The sequence below is a fragment of the Bufo gargarizans genome, chromosome 6 (assembly GCF_014858855.1).
Source record: "Bufo gargarizans isolate SCDJY-AF-19 chromosome 6, ASM1485885v1, whole genome shotgun sequence".
Classification (NCBI taxonomy): Eukaryota; Metazoa; Chordata; class Amphibia; order Anura; family Bufonidae; genus Bufo; species Bufo gargarizans.
The window spans coordinates 243,683,078-243,703,629 of NC_058085.1; positions in this window are offsets into that span (position 1 = coordinate 243,683,078).

Here is a 20,552-nt window from a genome sequence, read left to right on the forward strand (position 1 = left end):
TCTACCAGAATGATGGAAAGAAAAAAGTATGGCGAAGGCATGGTACAGCTCATGATCCAAAGCATACCACATCATCTGTAAAACACGGCGGAGGTAGTGTGCTGGCTTGGGCATGCATGGCTGCCGGTGGCACTGGGTCCCTAGTGTTTATTGATGATGTGACACAGGACAGAAGCAGCCCGATCAGTATTGGGGTTTTCAGAGACATGCAGTACTGTGTGCTCAAATGCAGCCAAACTGGTCGGCGTTTTATAATACAGGTGGACAATGACCCAAAACATAAAGCCAAAGCAACCCAGGAGTTTATTACAGCAAAGAAGTAGAATATTCATGAATGGCCAGTCACCTGATCTGAACCCAATAGAGCATGTATTTCACTTGTTAAAGGAGTTAGCCAATTTCAAGAAAACCCCCACACGTGCCAGCCCCCTTACTGGTAATATACTTACCCTGCCCCTGGTCCCTGCGGTGGACCAGGAGCGGGGTAAGTATATTACCGGTGAGGGGGGCCTGCACTTGAAGGGGGGGGGGGGGGGGGTCTTGAAATTGGATAACCCCTTAAGGACTTAAGGAATTTTTTGCAAATCTGACCAGTGTCACTTTAAGTAACATAGTACATAAGGCCGAAAAAAGACATCTGTCCATCCAGTTCGGCCTGTTATCCTGCAAGTTGATCCAGAGGAAGGAAAAATAAAAACCCTGTGAGGTAGAAGACAATTTTCCCCACTTTAGGGGAATAAAATATTCCTTCCCGACTCCAATCAGGCAATCAGAATAACTCCCTGGATCAACGACCCCTCTCTAGTAGCTATAGCCTGTAATATTACGCTCCAGAAATACATCCAGGCCTCTCTTGAATTCCTTTATTGTACTCACCATCACCACCTCCTCAGGCAGAGAGTTCCATAGTCTCACTGCTCTTACCGTAAAGAATCCTTTTCTGTTTGTGTACAAACCTTCTTTCCTCCAGACGCAGAGGATGTCCCCTCGTCACAGTCCTGGGGATAAATAGCTGATGGGATAGATCTCTGTACTGACCCCTGATATATTTATACATATTAATTAGATCTCCCCTCAGTCGTCTTTTTTTTCTAAAGTGAATAGCCCTAATTTTAATAATCTTTCAGGGTACTGTAATTGCCCCATTCCAGTTATTACTTTAGATGCCCTCCTCTGGACCTTCTCCAGCTCTGCTATGTCTACCTTGTTTACAGGAGCCCAGAACTGTACACAGTACTCCATGTGTGGTCTGACTAATGATTTGTAAAGTGGTAGGACTATGTTCTTATCACGGGAATCTATGCCCATTCTGATGCATCCCATTATCTTATTGGCCTTGGAAGCAGCTGCCTGACACTGGTTTTTGCAGCTTAGTTTGCTGTTTATTAAAATTCCTAGATTCTTTTCCATGTCAGTGTTACCAAGTGTTTTACCATTTAGTATGTACGGGTGACTTGCATTTTTCCTTCCCATGTGCATAACTTTACATTTATCAGTGTTAAACCTCATCTGCCACTTATCTGCCCAAGCCTCCAATCTATCCAGATCCTGGATAGTGCTGATAACTTTAAAACGCTTTGACTTATCCAGGCCATTCTGAGATTTTTATTTATTTTTGTCACATATTGTACTTCATGACACTGGTAAAATTAAGTAAAAAAAAAATCATCTTTATTTATTAAAAAATACCAAATTTACCCAAAATTTGTAAAACATTTCCATTCAATTTCTCTACTTTTATAATACATAGTAATGCCTCCAAAAATAGTTATTACTTTACCTTCCCCACATGTCTACTTCATGTTTGTATCATTTTGGGAATTATATATTATTTTTTGGGGATGTTACAAGCTTAGAAGTTTAGAAGCAAATCTTGAAATTCTTCAGAAATTTTCAAAAACCCATTTTTTAGGGACCTGTTCAGGTCTGAAGTCACTTTGCGAGGCTTACATAATAGAAACCACCCAAAAATGACCCCATTCTAGAAACTACACCCCTCAAGGTATTCAAAACTGCTTTTACAAACATTGTTAACCCTTTAGGTGTTCCACAAGAATTAATGGAAAATAGAGATACAATTTAAAAATTTCACTTTTTTAGCAGATTTTCCATTTTAATAATTTTTTTCCAGTTACAACGCAAGGGTTAACAGCCAAACCAAACTCAGTATTTATGGCCCTGATTCTGTAGTTTATAGAAACGCCCCATATGTGGTCGTAAACCGCTGTATGGGCACACGGCAGGGCGCAGAAGGAAAGGAATGCCATACGTTTTTTGGAAGGCAGGTTTTGCTGGACTGGTTTTTTAGACACCATGTCCCATTTGAAGCCCCCTTGATGCACCCCTAGAGTAGAAATTCCAAAAAAGTGACCCCATTTTAGAAACTATGGGATAGGGTGGCAGTTTTGTTGGTACTAGTTTAGGGTACATATGATTTTTGGTTGCTCTATATTTGTCACAAGGGTGTCAAGAACCACGCCTGACTCCGTTCCCAACCTCCTTATATTCCCCTCTCCCACTTCTCTGACAGATATAGAGCTTCCTGCCTGGACTTCTATATTGACCCACTGGAGCTGAGTTGCGCGTTCCCTGGTTGTTGTTCCAGAACGTTACCCTCCGGATCCCTGTTGGGCCTTTGTGGTCTGCTGTTGTCGCCCACCTGGGATTATATGTTTGTCTGTATTGTCTGTCCTCTCCTTGGTGTTTTCCTCTTAGTGTCAGTTGTGCGGACTAGTGATTCCACCGCCCCATTCACTACCTAGGGCTCATCTTAGGGAAAGCCAGGGTTTAGGCACGTGATCGGCGTACGGGTGAGGAACCCGTCTAGGGACGTCAGGACAGTCAGGTGTCAGCCGCAAGGTGAGTCAGGGGTCACCACCTTTCCCTCTCCCTTGGGCAGGGCTTTCCCTTTTCCCTCCCTTTGCGTGACGCCGGTCATTACAATATTACACTTTTTGTGAGGCAAGGTAATAAGAAATAGCTGTTTTGGCACAGTTTTTATTTTTGTTATTTACAACATTCATCTAACAGGTTAGATCATGTGATGTTTTTATAGACCAGGTTGTCACCGACGTGACGATACCTAATATGTATACTTTTTTTTTATTCATGCAAGTTTTTTACACAATGATTTCTTTTTTTAAATAAAACAAATTTATGTTTTAGTGTTTCCATAGTCTGAGAGCCATAATTTTTTCGGGTGATTACCTTGGGTAGGGTATGATTTTTGCGGGATGAGTTGACAGTTTTATTGGCACTATTTTGGGGTGCGTGTGACTTTTTGAGTGATTGCTATTTCACTTTTTGTGATGTAAGGTGACAAAAAATGGCTTTTTTTACGGTATTCACCTAAAGGGTTAGGTCATGCTCTATTTTTATAGAGCAAGTTATTACGGATGCTGCGATACCTATTATGTATACTTTTCTTTTTTATTTATGTAAGTTTTACACAATGATTTCATTTTTGAAGGAAAAAAAAACATGTTTTAGTGTTTCCATAGTCTGAGAGCCATAATTTTTTTCAGTTTTTGGGCGATTACTTTGAGTAGGGTATGATTTTTGAGGGATGAGATGACTGTTTATTGGCACTATTTTGGGGTGCATATGACTTTGATCGCTCGCTATTACACTTTTTGTGATGTAAGGTGACAAAAAATGGTTTATTTAGCACCGTTTTTATTTTTTACGGTGTTTATCTGTGGGTTAGGTCATGTGATATTTTTATAGAGCCGGTCGATACGGACGCGGCGATACATAATATGTATACTTTTTTCCCCCCTATTTTTTACCAATTTTTTTTAAACGTTATTTGGGGGAAATGACGTTTTTGTTTATTTTTACTTGAAACTTTTAATTTTTGGGGGAGGAAAACATTTTTATTTTTTTTTCAACTTTTTTTTTACTTTTTTATCCCACTTTGGGATTTCAACTTTGGGGTCTAATCCCTTTTACAATGCATTCCAATACTTCTGTATTGGAATGCATTGGCTGTATGAGTAATACACTGTGTATTATTCATACAGCTTCCTGTCTGTGATATCCAGGCGGCTGGATCTCACAGGCTCGTCACCGGAAGGCCTTCCTTAGACATCGCTGTGACGAACTGCGACCACCGCGGCCACAATACGTCACGAAACCGTCACAGCGCCCCTAGTGGTCAATCCGCAAACAGGCCTCTCAGCCACTTTCAGCACACAGACAGTCTAGCTTGAGTCCGTACAGTCGATAGGCTGAAAGCGCAGGGATTGGACCGCAAGTAAGCGTGTGACCGGAGCGGAAGCGCACACAGGGTAGTTTAACTGCCACCACCTTGCAATTTATGGGAGCAAGGAACCCACTATCTGGATAACAGAACCGAGTAGCTTTCTCTTCGGAGAGGCTAGGGTAAGTTTTTGCAGTGTTAGAAAACGGGCATATGGCTAAAGAAATGACTTGGAGGTCATTTATGATAGATATATATATATATATATATATATATTATTTTATCAAGATGTACAGTAATTATTAAAACAATAATCAAGGAAAGTAAATACTTATTTTCCGCAGAAGGGATGTCTGTTGGTGAAATAGTCCATTGCAGGGTTAAAGTCCAAGAAACCTTTGTCCAGTGTAATAATCTGAATATGCCTACAGCCCACAGGTTCTCTGGCTGAGGCCCTCTTCAGGTGTTGTTAAAAGTGGAGAACTCCTTTAGCAGATTCTAGTTTTTTTTTTTTTTTTAAAGGGTCCCAGAATCAAGGCGGGGAATTGAGTCTGCCTGCTGGGGCCGGCTGTATTTCTGAGATGAATGCCAGTTCTGAATATTGTATGTGCCATTTCTCGGGATGTCTCCGCTGTACATAAGTAATGAGCACAGATTCACATTCCCCACAAAATATGGAGTCCAGGGATACCAAATATAACTATTATACCTGGTTCTATGTTGGGGTTACACCATAACTTTACCTGGGCACCTCCTAGAGTTATGTTTGTCATATGTACATGTCCAGTGAATTCGGAGTGATACGATGATGTAATTTTTACGTCCGTAAGATGCATGGTCTCTCTTAAAAAGGTAAAAATCATATCTCAGATTCATGTGTCAATCTAGGAACCTTGGTGCCGGCCTGTCTGAATCAAGCTAGCTTACAAGCCCCTTATGGCAGCGACACCAAATGGCTCCCCCCAGGTGTAGTCTTCACACCTAGCTGTGATATCTCTGCAGAAAGGGAAGTTCTTTTGTCAACCTAAGGAAGCCAGCTGTAATTGTGTTATCTGCTGGGCATCTATTGACTGACTTGAACAAAAGGACTATTTTGTTCTCTGGGTACACAGGAGAAGACGCTCTGAGTAATCAAATCTCAAGGGAGAGTAATATTGGGAGGACAGTTCAATATTCTCGTGGATCATCCGTGACAATCGCACTACCTTCTATGCCATCGGGTCCCCCCTACAGCTGCATGGGGACCAGATGGCACCGCCGCCCACAACCGCCGGATAAGGTAAAAGTTGCAAACCACAGGCATTTGTGACAGGATGCCCACTGAATGATTTCAGCGGACATTCTGTTGTGATTAACCCCCCGCCGCGCCGCAATCGCGATTTAAACTTGGGACGTATCAGTACGCCCTGAGTCTTTAAGGACTCGGGAAATAGGGTGTAACGGTACGCCCTAAGTCCTTAAGGGGTTAAATATTAAACTTCAGACAGAAAGGCCCACAAACAAACAGCAACTGAAAACCGCTGCAGTAAAGGCCTGGCAGAGCATTAAAAACTAAACACAGCATCTGGTGATGTCCATGAGTTCAAGACTTCAGGCAGTCATTGCCTACAAAGGGTTTTCAACCAAGTATTAGAAATTAACATTTTATTTACAATTATTTGATTTGTCCACTTACTTTTGAGCCCCTGAAATATAGGGATTGCGTTAAAAAAATGCTTTAGTTCCTGTTGTTCAACCCACTGAATTAAAGCTGAAAGTGTGAACTTCAATTGCATCTGAATTGTTTTGTTCAAAATCCATTGTGGTAATGTACAGAACAAAAAATAGAATTTTTTTGTCTCTGTCCAAATATATATGGACCTAACTGTACCATAGGACTCAGGAGTGAAAGAGCACCATGCACCTTTTGAGGCTCCGTGGGCATTCACTCAGCATTGGTCACATGGCCTCACCCCTGTCTGTGGCTTTCACATGCATCGGCACAGCTCTACTCCCCCTCCCTTCTCTGAGATAACAAAGCCAGCAACTTGTAATCAGCAGATCTATTTATTTCTTTCCATTCTGTAGAAAGTCCATTATCTGTAGACAGCAATAGATATTTCTGCTGATAATGTTAGTGCAGTTTACAGTCAGAACTTTTGGCATTATAAGCATGATATAGATCTCATTTACTGTAAGCACAATGCTATATACACATATAATAGTTCCAGCAGAAAAATTAACCACGGACGGACATACATCAATCACTATGGTCAGTATACCACCAGCTAACTGGCCACTACTGGGTAAGGGGGGGGGGGGGAGAGAATATCCCTACACTCTTACCCTAATCTACACCTCAGCCCAGGGACGGCCCCTAATGGTGGGGATTCCCTGTCCTCGAACCTCGGCTAGTACCTCCTAGTAGGCCCTCGGAGGATGACGATGGCCAGAGTGTCGGCCTGGTGGTAGATTGCCGATGGCTAAGGTGATGGCCTGATGGTAATTAACCAAGTGGACTTACGGACAAACACAACTACAGGATGAACCATGTATACAACCCTAGTGATGCTAATACTGATCAGAAGGTACACAGTACATCAAGACTAAAAAGCACACCCTATAACAAAAAGTGTGATATTAACACTAATAACAAAAAACCCCAACGCGTTTCCCCCACGGTGTGGGATCATCAGGGGGTGGATGAAAGACAAATAAACAAATCAATAGTAAAGATGGCGGAGTCCCATAATATACTGTGGGCTCCGCAAACGGGTGTATTGTATCGATAATGATACACCGGTATAAATTTAGTGAGTGATAATAGGTAGTTAGGACCCACAAATGATAGTAAGAGGAGGGGGAGGACCGTCCAATCCTGCGACCCAGCAAAAAATAGATAAATGAAAGGATAGCTACTTACTTATGGTCCTAGGTACGGGGAGGCCTCTGTAGGACAAGCACTCTGTCAGCGAAGTGCCAGTCGTCAGTCAGAGACAGGTATGGTTAACAGATATAGCACATGATGCTGAGATGGCACAATAGGCCACAATAACCGTGCCCAGCAATTCAGGTGCCCGGCCAGATTAATGAATTGCGACCTGCAGCTGTGAAAGAGAAAACAGCTAGTGCCAGCAGTATATACAGTTACCCTCGAGCCGCCATAATAAAATACCCAGGGGGAATAGTTGTACCTCGAGAGAGACTGCTAGATGGTCACAAAGACAAGTGGATTGGTCCCCACTTAGGTCACCGGCATCATACAAAAAGGCATATTAAATAGAGCTAGTCTGTCTTGGGGTTGGGCTAACAGCCCATATCTTACAGTCAGTATCGGTCCTCCATGTTGTCTACTCCTCAGGTCCAACACTATGCACATCTTGTTGTCCTTATTTAAATCCCTCCTAGCCTATCCCGGGTCGTGCCAATGATGATGTTGCATCCCCTAAGGCCCTGTAATAATCGTCCACTTGCGTGCGTTCCAGGTTGGAACGCACGCGGAGGTGGCGACTTCCGGCGGATGTAAAAGGAATGTCCACCGTCGTAGCTAGACAAGAGCCGGTCTGTGGAGCACAGGACGTCACTTCCTGGTAGTTGAGACGCATTCTCCTTCCGGTCTGTGGACCGCATGGCTCAGCTATACCGGCAACGGAGCCCTAGGAAGGACACTCTGGACCCGTTGACAGGGGGGGGGCAAAGACTCACATAGGTGAGTGTGGCAAGTTAAATGAGATTAAGTGGCTGCCTACACATGTCAAATAAAACATGGCGGAATTACCTTGGATTCTGCCCTTTCCTTCCGATCGCACATCCAAGCCCTTTCCACCACCTGCCGCCTCCAACTCAAAAACATCTCCCCCATCCGTGCTTTCCTTAACGTTTGAATCGGCGAAAATGCTTGTACATGCCCTCATTATCTCCCGCCTAGACTACTGCAACATTCTCCTCTGTGGCCTTCCATCTAGCACTCTCGCACCCCTCCAATCTATCCTCCACTCTGCTGCCCGACTAATCCACCTCTCACCCTATTACTCCTCTGCCTCTCCCCTCTGCCAATCCCTTCACTGGCTCCCCATTGCCCAACGAATTCACTTCAAAGTACTAACAAATACATACAAGGCCGTCCATAACCTGTCCCCTCCCTACATCTCTGAGTTACTTTCCCGATACACTCCCACACGCACTCTCCGATCCTCACAAGACCTCCATCTCTCCTCTCCTCTTATTGCCTCTTCCCACAATCGACTCAGATTTCTCCCGTGCATCCCCCATACTCTGGAACTCGCTACCCCAACATATCAGACTCTCGCCTACAGTGGAATCCTTCAAAAGAAACCTGAAAACCCACCTCTTCAGACAAGCCTACAACCCATGACCAACTTAACCCGCACCTACTGTGTCCTTCTCCCATACCTTGCAGATTGTAAGCCCTCACGGGCAGGGCCCTCTCTCCTTCTGTACCAGTTTGTAACTCATCTTGTTTATGATTAGTGCAATTGTCTGTATTATGTATGTGCATCCCTTATCATATGTACAGCGCTATGGAATAAATGGCGCTTTAATAATAAATAATAATACTACGTACCGTTCCTGAGATATTCCCAAAAATGCAAATATGGCAGCGTCACTGTTTAGGGAGTTGGTACTGTAAAAATTACTGTTAAAGTGACAGCGCTGTGATGGTCACTGCTAAGGGGGCAGGGCACAGTGGAGGTCACTGTTAAAGGGATGGGGCAGTGTGAGAGGGTCACTGTTAAGGGTGAGGGCCGCAGTGAATGTCACCATTAAGGAGGCGGGGTGCTGTGGAGGTCAATGTTAAGGGACGGGGCCCTGTGGAGGTCACTGTTAAGGGGTAGCTTGCTGGATTGCTGTGGGAGGGTCACTGTTAAGGGGGATACTGTTTATCTTAATAACACACACAAACATTAAATTAAATATTCAAAATATACCCATGCGTAGCCGAGTCATATATACACTAGCAGAAGGACCCGGCTTTGCATGGGTATATTTCATCTCTTTCATTTTATGTTTCCCTGTGTCGTAAAAAGTTGGTTTCCCCCATAACAGTGACCTCCACAGTGCAGTGTATTTTTTGGGAATGTTAGAAGGCTTATAAGTTTAGAAGCAAATCTTGAGATTTTTCAGAAAATTTCCAAAACCCACTTTTTAAGGACCAGTTCAGGTCTGAAGTCACTTTGTAATAGAAACCACCCAAAAATGACCCCATTTTAAAAACTACACCCCTCAAGGTATTCAAAACTGATTTTACAAGCTTTGTTAACCATTCAGGTGTTCCACAAGAATTAATTGAAAATGGAGATAAAATTTCAGAATTTAACTTTTTGGGCAGATTTTCCATTTTAATCATTTTTTTTTTCCGCTAACAAAGCAAAGGTAAACAGCCAAACAAAACTCAATATTTATTGCCCTGATTCTGTAGTTTACAGAAACACCCCATATGTGGTCAAAAACTGCTGTATGGCCACACGGCAGGGTGCAGAAGGAAAGTAACGCCATATGGTTTTTGGAGGGCAGATTTCACTGGGATAATTTTAACTTGCCATGTCACATTTGAAGACCCCCCCCCCCTCCCGATACACCTCTAGAGTAGAAACTGCAAAAAAAGTGACCCCATTTTGGAAACTATAGGATAAGCTGGCAGTTTTGTTGGTACTATTTTAGGGTACAGATTATTTTTAGTTGCTCTATATTACACCTTTTGTGAGGCAAGGTAACAAAAAACTAGCTATTTTGCACTCTATTTTTTGTTATTTACAACGTTCATCTGACAGGTTAGATCATGAGCTATTTTTTATAGAGCAGGTTGTTATGGACGCGACAATACCAAATGTGACTTTTTTTGTTTGTTTTACATAATAAAGCATTTTTGAAAGCCATATTTTTTTATATATTTTTTTGGGGGTGAATGTCTTATGTAGGGGGTCATTTTGTTCAGTACGAGATGATTGTTTTGTACAATTTTGGGGTGCGTATGACTTTTTGATCGCTTGTTATTACACTTTTTGTGATGTAAGGTGTTTTTTTGACCCTTTTTTTTTTTTTTTACGGTATTCACCTGAGGGGTTAGGTCGTGTGGTATTTTTATAGATCAGGTTTTTATGGACATGGCTTCTGGTCGACAGACTCCTTACCCTGATCCTTCTTCCTCCCATCATGGAGAGTCTTGGCAAACAAGTGATCCCACACTCTGATCTTCCAAGGAGCTCTTTTCATCACCATTCCTTGATTTGGGCCTCTCGCCAAGCCCGCTTGAAGAGGGACATGAGGAGATATTGTGCACTGATTCCCAAACTCTTGAGCATCCACAGTCAGAAAAAGATGATGGTAGGGAATGGCAATTAGTGTTTTATGAGGTGGATGATGATGATGAGGAGACACAGTTGCCAATAAGTCAATGGCAATTAGTGTCTCAAGAGGTTGATGATGATGAGACATCATTGTCAATAAGGGAGGTTCTTGTTTGGTCAACAAGTCAGGAGGATGACCAGAGTGAGGAAGTGGAAGAGGAGGTGGTGGACGATGAAATCACTGACCCAACCTGGGAAGGTGGTAAGCGAGCGAGGACAGAAGTACAGAGGAGGAGGGATCTGCAGCACCGCAACAGGCTCGAAGAGGCAGTGGGGTGGAAAAAGGAAGAAGGCGGGCTACACCAAACAGTCCCGCAACTGTTCCCCGGAGCACTCCCTTGCGTAAATCTCCCTTTCCAAGGGGTAGGTGTTGGGCAGTATGGCGCTTTATTTTTTTTTTAAAGGAAAGTGCAGACGACAAAAGAATAGTAGTTTGCAACCTGTGCCACACCAAAATGAGCCGGGGCGTGAACACTAGCAACCTTACCACCACCAGCATGATCCGCCACATGGCATCAAAGCACCCTAATAGGTGGGCCGAACGCCTGGGTCCACAACCTGTGCCTGCAGGTCACACCACTGTCTCCTCTTCCCCTGTGTTACATGCTGGCCAAATTCTCTGCCTGTCCAAGAAGCAGGCTCGGACGCCTCCCGCCCTGCACCTGGACCTTCGCAAGCACAATCAGCTATCACATCCACTTCTGTGTCCCAGCATAGTGTACAGATGTCCATACCCCAGGCCTTTTTGAACGAAAGCACAAATACCCAGCCACCCACCCACAGGCCATAGCACTAAATGCACACTTTTCCAAAGTGCTGGCCCTGGAAATGTTGCCATTTAGGCTTGTGGACACTGAGGCTTTCAGCAGCCTGATGGCAGTGGCCTTCCTTTGTTACTCAGTCCCCAGCTGCCACTATTTTTTCTAGTGTGCCGTGCCCGCCTTACACCAGCATGTGTCCCATAATATCACCCGTGCCCTGACCAACGCAGTTATTGGGAAGGTCCACTTAACAACTGACACATGGACAAGTGCTTTTGGCCAGGTACGCTAAATTTCCCTGACTGCACACTGGGTGAACGTTGTGGAGGCCGCGAGCGAGTCGTACCCTGGGATGAACAGCAGATGGCAGTAGTGGAATACCAGCTGCAACATGGTCTTCGCCTTTCCAGTCAGCTTCTGCTATTCACAAGTGAAGAGTGGGCCTGGATGTCTGACCTCTGTGAGGCTTTACGCAACTTTGAGGAATCAATACAGATGCCGCTATTATCAGCGTAACCATCCTACTTCTGTGTCTACTGAAACACTCGCTGCCCACACTGAAGGCGGACGCTTTGCATGTGGAAGAGGTGGAAATGGGAGAAGAGTACACAGGGTGATGGTCAGACCACCCTCAGTTCGTCTTCTCAGCGCAAATTGGATGATGATGAGGAGGAGCAGGAGATGGTTGCCTCCGCTACAAAGGGTAGTACCCATAGCAGGTTCATTCTATCTGTTCAGCGTGGATCGGCCGAAGAGGATGAGTAGATAGTCATCCTCCTGATGAGGTCAGCAAAGTCTTTTGGGTCTGTTGAGACACTGGCACACATGACTGACCTTATGTTATGCTGCCTTTCCCGTGACCCTCGCATTATACGCATTTTGGCCAACACCAATTACTAGTTGTTCACCCTTCTCGACCCCCAATACAATCGAACATCTCATCTCTCATTCCTGTGGTGGAGAAGACTAGCAAAATGGTGCAATACCAGAAGGTCCTTGTTGAAAAATTGCTCCCAAAATTTCCAGCTGACAACGGTGGCGGCGTACGTAGTTCCTTGGGCAACCGAGGAGGGGAGATGAGGGGAACATACAGTAGTTCCAACAGAGGCAGGGCAACACTCTCCAAGGCCTGGGACAGTTTCATGAGACTCCGCCACCACCCTCACCCTGATTCGCGACCTAGTGTCACAAGGAGGGAAAATTTTTGGAAGATGGTAAAGGAGTACGTAGAAGAGTGTCAGCGTCCTCTGTGATCCCTCTGTGTCTTACAACTATTGGGTGTCCAAGCTGGACACGTGGCACGAACTGGCCCTCTACGCCTTGGAGATGCTGGCCTGCCCTGCTGCCAACGTTTTGTCAGAGCAGGTATTTAGTGCTGCTGGGGGCATAATAACTGATAAGCGCATCCGCCTGTTAACTGAAAATGCTGACAGGTTGATTCTTATCAAAATGAACAAGGCCTGGATTGCCCATGACTTCTCATGCGATAGCGGCTGAACATAAAGGCACTTTAAATGTGGCTTTTATGGTGCATTGAATACACTGTATTCCCATGCACCCCTTCCACCACAAAAAAGGGATATGGTTCAATCTTCCTTTTCTCATCTTCCTCCATCATATCAACATGCTTATATTAGGCTGCCCTCGCTCCTAATGTTTTAGCGTGTCAGCTCAGCAGAAACCCCTCACCCCTAATATTTTAGAGCAGGCATGGCCAACCTGCGGCTCTCCAGCTTTTGTAAAACTACAACTCCCGCCATGCCATGCTGCAGGCTATCTGTAGGCATTCTGAGCATGCTGGGAGTTGTAGTTTTGCAACAGCTGGAGAGCCTCAGGTTGACCACGCCTGTTTTAGAGGGTCACCAGTAGGCACTCGCCCATAATGTTTTAGATAGTCAGATCAGCAGCAGACCCTCTCCCCTAATGTTTTAGATCAGGCATCCTCAAACTGCGGCCAGGGCCGTCTTTACCAAGGGGCAAAAGGGGCAGCTGCCCCGGGCCCAGTTGCTCCTGGGGGGCCCAAGGCAGCTGCCTCTTGATCCCTGCTAGCTACTGCCCCGGGTGTCAAGCTGTCTGTGTTAAAGTTGTGATCTAGGACCTTAGATGACATCATCACCATGTGACCAGTAACCTAGCAATTACTGGTCACATGGCTATGAGGTCATCACAGGTCCTAGCAGGAGTGTTGCAGAAGTTAACTGTGAAGCTTTTTTGTGTGAAGATTACATCAGAAAAAGGTGACAGGGGCTGTTATGTTAATATACTGTAAACTACTGTATAGTGGGGTGCTGTATACTGTGGGGGGCTGTATATTGTGTGGGACTGCATACTGTGTGTATAGTTTGGGGTGTTGTATACTGTGGGCTGCTATACTGCTCTACTATATACTGTGGGGTGCTATACTGCATACTGTGTGGTGCTGTATACTATAGGGTGCTATACTGCATACTGTGGGGTGCTGTTACACTAGGGTGAGCCGACCCCTGGTCTCCTTCCTGCAGAGCGGTGCCCACTTCCAGCCTGAGCCCAGCTGCCCAGAACACTGATCCTGAGCCGCTGGAGCCTTCAGAACTGGAAGTATTTACAGTCATTCACTGTACTCTACCAGATGTGTGGATTTTTTGTGTGTGTGTTGTGGTGGAGGGCGTGATTGCCTGCTAAGGTGTGGGAAGGCGGGATCCAGGGGGCCCAAGTAAATTTTTGCCCAGGGTTCAATCAATATTAAAGACGGGCTTGACTGCGGCCCTCCAGCTGTTGTAAAATTACAACTTCCACAATGCCCTGCTGTAGGCTGATACCTGTAGGCTGTTCGGGCATGCTGGGAGTTGTAGTTTTGCAACAGCTGGAGGGCCGCAGTTTGAGGATGCCTGTTTTAGAGTGTCGGCAGTAATAATTCAATCAAGAATGATTAATTATGTTCATAAAAATAATGAATCGTAAAATAAAATTTATCATAAATTCTTAAAATCATGACCTGGTAAAATTGTAGACAAACTAATTGATACAATTCACATCTGAGTCTGACTATTTCCTCAGATAAATAAGTTCTTTTGACGTGAGATGATGTTAATGATAAAAATGTAGTTCTCCATTATACAATAATAAACAGGTATTATAAAAATACACAGATTTATTGGTTACAAGATTTTACACATACGTAAGTAAATAAACACAATGATGCATGCAAATTAATATATATATAGCTTGAGAAAGGCTCAGTTGGAGCCGAAACGTCGCTTTGCCATATATGGGTGAATAAACACATATTGTTTGAGGATACGCTTGGAGTGCAGTCCAATTTTTTCATCTCTATATATATATATATATATATATATATATATATATATATATATATATATATATATATATATAGCATTGATATAAAGCATTACAAGCTTAACAATACATGCGAGTGGAAATAACTTGTCACATTATAACAAAGCTACTATTAGGTTAGGATATCAAAATAGGAAGTTATATACATTACATCTGTTCAGAGAAAACCTCATGATATCAAGATGGGCATGTCTAATCCTAGACAGCAATATGGAATGCTAAATACATTCCACCCCCCTCTAACCAACGACACATCACATGACTTCCAGAATGGGCAAATCCATCCAAGGATAAAACTTAGAAGAAATAAGTGTATCCTTCCGCCCCATCCTGGACTATTTTCACATATATAACTTTGGTAAAAATATTAAGACAAATATCAGGGATCTAGGATCTTTGCTAGACCATATCTTAAATGGGAAGGACTTGAAACAAGTCTTTCCTGTGGGAATACATCACTTAGCTTGGCGAAGAATATTATTATCAATATACAAGCAATTATGAGTCTTGATTCTTCTGCAGGTAGAATGAAGTCTCAAAATATCCTAAGACTACATCTCAATATGGAGATGATCAATTTATTTATTCGCCAATCTAGATGGTATAATTTAAGCCACACTATCAAATTAGTCTTAATAAAATGAAATATCATTCTGTGTCTCTTACCAAGTTCTAGTAGGAATCTCACTTTTGCTCCTAGGAAAGCTTGGTGGTTCATCATAGCGCATCTCACCATGGCTTTTATCTTGATAGACCCCTCTAGAGAGCTCCACTTGTGTTTCCCTTTTCTATATCTATCTCTCTCTCTTTTATGATTCCAAACTTATCAGTGACACCTTCCTAGTTTGGAACTTTCCAATCATTGTCGGATGGGCGTGACTATTGATAAAAAAATAATGACATCATAACCTTACCCAGAATGCACTTTTGCTACTGTTTTGCTAATGTCAACTACTCATACCTAGGTTGCACTGCTGTGCAAGCCATTTTCATCATAGTATAAAGGGTTAACTCATGCAAGTCTGAATAAAACATATTCTATACATTTGACCTTAGAAGCTTTAATGCAAAGCTATAGGGATTAATTCTGACTCTTTTAGCAATTAGAGACAGACCTCTAGGCGTCTCTCTGAATGTTTCTCACACTGTTGATCTATGGACCATAATGATATGAATGGCCTTGTTTTCTCACAGAGATATCAGTACCTCCTGTCATACCAAAGATGTGATTAATTGTTACAAAACACACATCTTTACAGACACTCTTTTAGAGACGAATATTCTACTAATGAGAAATATATATATTGGATACATGTTGTCTTCATAACATACAATATAAAGTAATATATATCCTTACTGATTGTTTTATGGTAGGGACTAACTAAGGCCCATTAAATGAATACATACATATTATATATTTTGCTTCATTAATAAATACCTAATTGTATAGGTAATTATTACCAGGTGCATAGAGCTGCACCAGCAGGCCCTTGCTCATAATGTTTTTGAGGGTCACCAGCTGGCCATCAATCATAATTTTTCAAGGGTATGTATGATGCCCTCCTTTATATGTAATAAAGGTTGTATCGGAGTGCATCTTCCTTGTAATTTTTGGCAGCACTTGCACTTTATATACATGTAAATATACAGGAAAGAATGTTTCCTCTAAAATCAATTTTATCTTTGGTTTTGTGCATATTATTGTCAGTCTGTAAAAGTGGCGTACTACTCGGACAACCTCATTCACAGAAGTGACCTGGGAGTCCAAGATGCATCCAGACATCCTCCCCATGCTGTTCCCGAACCATTGCAGTGGTGTTTCAATCAATTTCTGATCTTTTCTTGTGAACCAGACCAGTGGCGTTGCAAGGGGGGTGCGGCCCGCATAAGGTGACACCAACAGGGCCGGCCTGCAGCATTCTCATTTACGAATCCTAGGCATAGTATTGCCATCTTTAGGGGAGGATGTGTCTGGGATTCGAACCCACACCCTTATGTATCAAAGGCAAAGCACTTATCCACACAGCCATAAAAGCCGCATTGCCCCTGACTGAAAAAAATGAGACTTCTACTGTTATAGCTGGCTTATACACATGACAGCTGCCCCAACACACCCAGCACTGCTATATCTCTATATGACAGCTGTTCCAGCACACTCAGCTCTATCTCTATATATGACAGCAAACCCAGCTCTGCTACATCTATACAGACAGCTGCCCAAGCACACCCAGCTCTGCTACAGGCAGCAAAGTGATCCAGGAACTGGGTGGGTGAGCCAGGGGGTCAGTATACAACTTCCCCTCTGAGGGAGAAGGAATGAAAGAGTCTGAGGATGTGGACCTCAAAAAATGGTAAGAAATAATGCAAGTCACCAGTACATACTAAATGGTAAAACAGTGGGTAACATTGACATGGAAAAGGACCCAGGACTTTTAGTGAACAGCAAACTAAGCTATAGAAACCAGTGTCAGGCAGCTGCTGCCAAGGTCAATAAGATAATGGGTTGCATCAAAAGGGGTATAGATGCCGGTGATGAGAACATAGTCCTGACACTTTACAAATCACTAGTCATACCACACATGGAGTACTGTGTACAGTTCTGGGCTCCTGTGAACAAGGCAGACATAGAAGAGCTGGAGAGGGTGCAGAGGAGGGCAACTTAAGTAATAACTGGAATGGGTGTACTACAGTACCATTGAAGATTATCAAAATTACAGTAATTCACTTCACAAAAAAGATGACTAAGGGGAGATCTAATAACTATGTATAAATATATTAGGGGTCAGTACAGAGATCTCTCCCATCATCTATTTATCCCCAGGACTGTGACTGTGATGAGGGGACATCCTCTGCGTCTGGAGGACAGAAGATTTGTACACAAACATAGAAGAGGATTTTTTACGGTAAGAGCAGTAAGACTATGCAACTCTGGTTGATGGTGAGTTCAAGAGGGGCCTGGATGTATTTCTGGAGTGTACTAATATTACAGGCTGTAGTTACTAGAGAGGGGTCGTTGATCCAGGGAGTTATTCTAATAGGAGTCGGGAAGGAATTTTTTCCCCCTAAAATGGGGTAAATTTGCTTCTACCTTTTTTTTTCTTTTCTTTTTTTTGCCTTCCTCTGGATCAACTTACAGGATGGACAGATGTCTTTTTTCAGCCTTATAAACTATGTTATTATGAAAGTGATGGTACTGGAGCAATGACCTGGAAAGAAGTAGGGGCATAGCTATAGGGGGTGCAGAGGTAGCAGTTGCTACCGGGCCCAGGTGCCTGAGAGGGCCCAAAGACCCTTGTGCGACATAAGAAGACACCGATATTATAGAAAGTGCATGCTGGTCGAGTTACACCTCTGACAAGAATTTGGCATGGGTTGGGGTGTTGTTTAAATTTTTGCCTCAGGCAGCATGAAGGCGATGTGCTTCCTTGCCCTGGACACAAAGCTGAACTCTTGCCCCAGGGCCAATGAACCTTTGGCTATGCCCTTGGAAAGAAGTACTCCTATTTGAAAAGTGTAGACCACAAGAAGAGAGACCAGCTGGAGAAGAAAGGTCAAATTTCTGAATCCAAGTTTCAGTGAGGGCCAGCAGGTTGAGAATTAGTAAGAAAGAAGTTTTGAATGTATGGCAGTGTGTGTGTGTGTGTGTGTGTGTGTGTGTACAGTATCTCACAAAACTGAGTACACCCCTCAAATTTTTGTAAATATGTTATATCTTTTCATGGAACAACACTGAAGATCTGACTCTTTGATACAATGTAAAGTAGCCAGTGTACAGCTTGTATAACAGTGTACACAGTGACAGTGTCATTTGGTGTGCCCTCAAAACAATTTAACACACAACCATTAACCCTTTCCTGACCAGTGCCGAAATAGTATGGTGCTGGCACGGTCTTTAACCACTTCAACCCCGCTAGCTAAAACCCCCTTCATGACCAGGCCACTTTTTACACTTCTGCACTACACTACTTTCACCGTTTATCGCTCGGTCATGCAACTTACCACCCAAATGAATTTTACCTCCTTTTCTTCTCACTAATAGAGCTTTCATTTGGTGGTATTTTATTGCTGCTGACATTTTTACTTTTTTTTGTTATTAATCGAAGTTTAACGATTTTTTTGCAAAAAAATGAAATTTTTCACTTTCAGCTGTAAAATTTTGCAAAAAAAACGACATCCATATATAAATTTTTCGCTAAATTTATTGTTCTACATGTCTTTGATTAAAAAAAATATGTTTGGGCAAAAAAAAAAATGGTTTGGGTAAAAGTTATAGCGTTTACAAACTATGGTACAAAAATGTGAATTTCCGCTTTTTGAAGCAGCTCTGACTTTCTGAGCACCTGTCATGTTTCCTGAGGTTCTACAATGCCCAAACAGTAGAAAACCCCCACAAATGACCCCATTTCGGAAAGTAGACACCCTAAGGTATTCGCTGATGGGCATAGTGAGTTCATAGAACTTTTTATTTTTTGTCACAAGTTAGCGGAAAATGATGATTTCTTTTATTTTTTTTATTTTTTTCTTACAAAGTCTCATATTCCACTAACTTGCGACAAAAAATAAAAAATTCTAGGAACTCGCCATGCCCCTAACGGAATACCTTGGGGTGTCTTCTTTCCAAAATGGGGTCACTTGTGGGGTAGTTATACTGCCCTGGCAATTTAGGGGCCCAAATGTGTGAGAAGTACTTTGCAAGTGTAAAAAATGGCCTGCGAAATCCGAAAGGTGCACTTTGGAATATGTGCCCCTTTGCCCACCTTGGCTGCAAAAAAGTGTCACACATCTGGTATCGCCGTACTCAGGAGAAGTTGGGGAATGTGTTTTGGGGTGTCATTTTACATATACCCATGCTGGGTGAGAGAAATATCTTGGCAAAAGACAACTTTTCCATTTTTTTTTATACAAAGTTGGCATTTGACCAAGATATTTTTCTCACCCAGCATGGGTATATGTAAAATGACACCCCAAAACATATTCCCCAACTTCTCCTGAGTACGGCGATACCAGATGTGTGACACTTTTTTGCAGCCTAGATGCGCAAAGGTGCCCAAATTCCTTTTAGGTGGGCATTTTTAGACATTTGGATCCCAGACTACTTCTCACACTTTCGGGCCCCTAAAAAGCCAGGGCAGTATAAATACCCCACATGTGACCCCACTTTGGATAGAAGACACCCCAAGGTATTCAATGAGGGGCCTGGCGAGTTCATAGAATTTTTTATTTTTTTTGCATAAGTTAGCGGAAATTGATTTTTTTTTTTTTTGATTTATTTTTCTCACAGTCTCACTTTCCGCTAACTTAGGACAAAAATTTAAATCTTTCATGGACTCAATATGCCCCTCACTGAATACCTTGGGGTGTCTTCTTTCCGAAATGGGGTCACATGTGGGGTATTTATACTGCCCTGGCTTTTTAGGGGCCCTAAAGCGTGAGAAGTAGTCTGCAATATAAATGTCTAAAAAAATTTTTACGCATTTGGATTCCGTGAGGGGTATGGTGAGTTCATGTGAGATTTTATTTTTTGACACAAGTTAGTGGAATATGAGACTTAGTAAGAAAAAACAAACAAAAAAATATATATATTTCCGCTAACTTGGGCCAAAAAAATGTCTGAATGGAGCCTTACAGGGGGGGGGGGTGATCAATGACAGGGGGGTGATCACCCATATAGACTCCCTGATAACCCCCCTGTCATTGATCACCCCCCTGGTAAGGCTCCATTCAGATGTCCGTATGATTTTTACGGATCCATGGATACATGGATCGGATCCGCAAAACACATGCGGACGTCTGAATGGAGCCTTACAGGGGGGTGATCAATGACAGGGGGGTGATCACCCATATAGACTCCCTGATCACCCCCCTGTCATTGATCACCCCCCCTGGTAAGGCTCCATTCAGACGTCT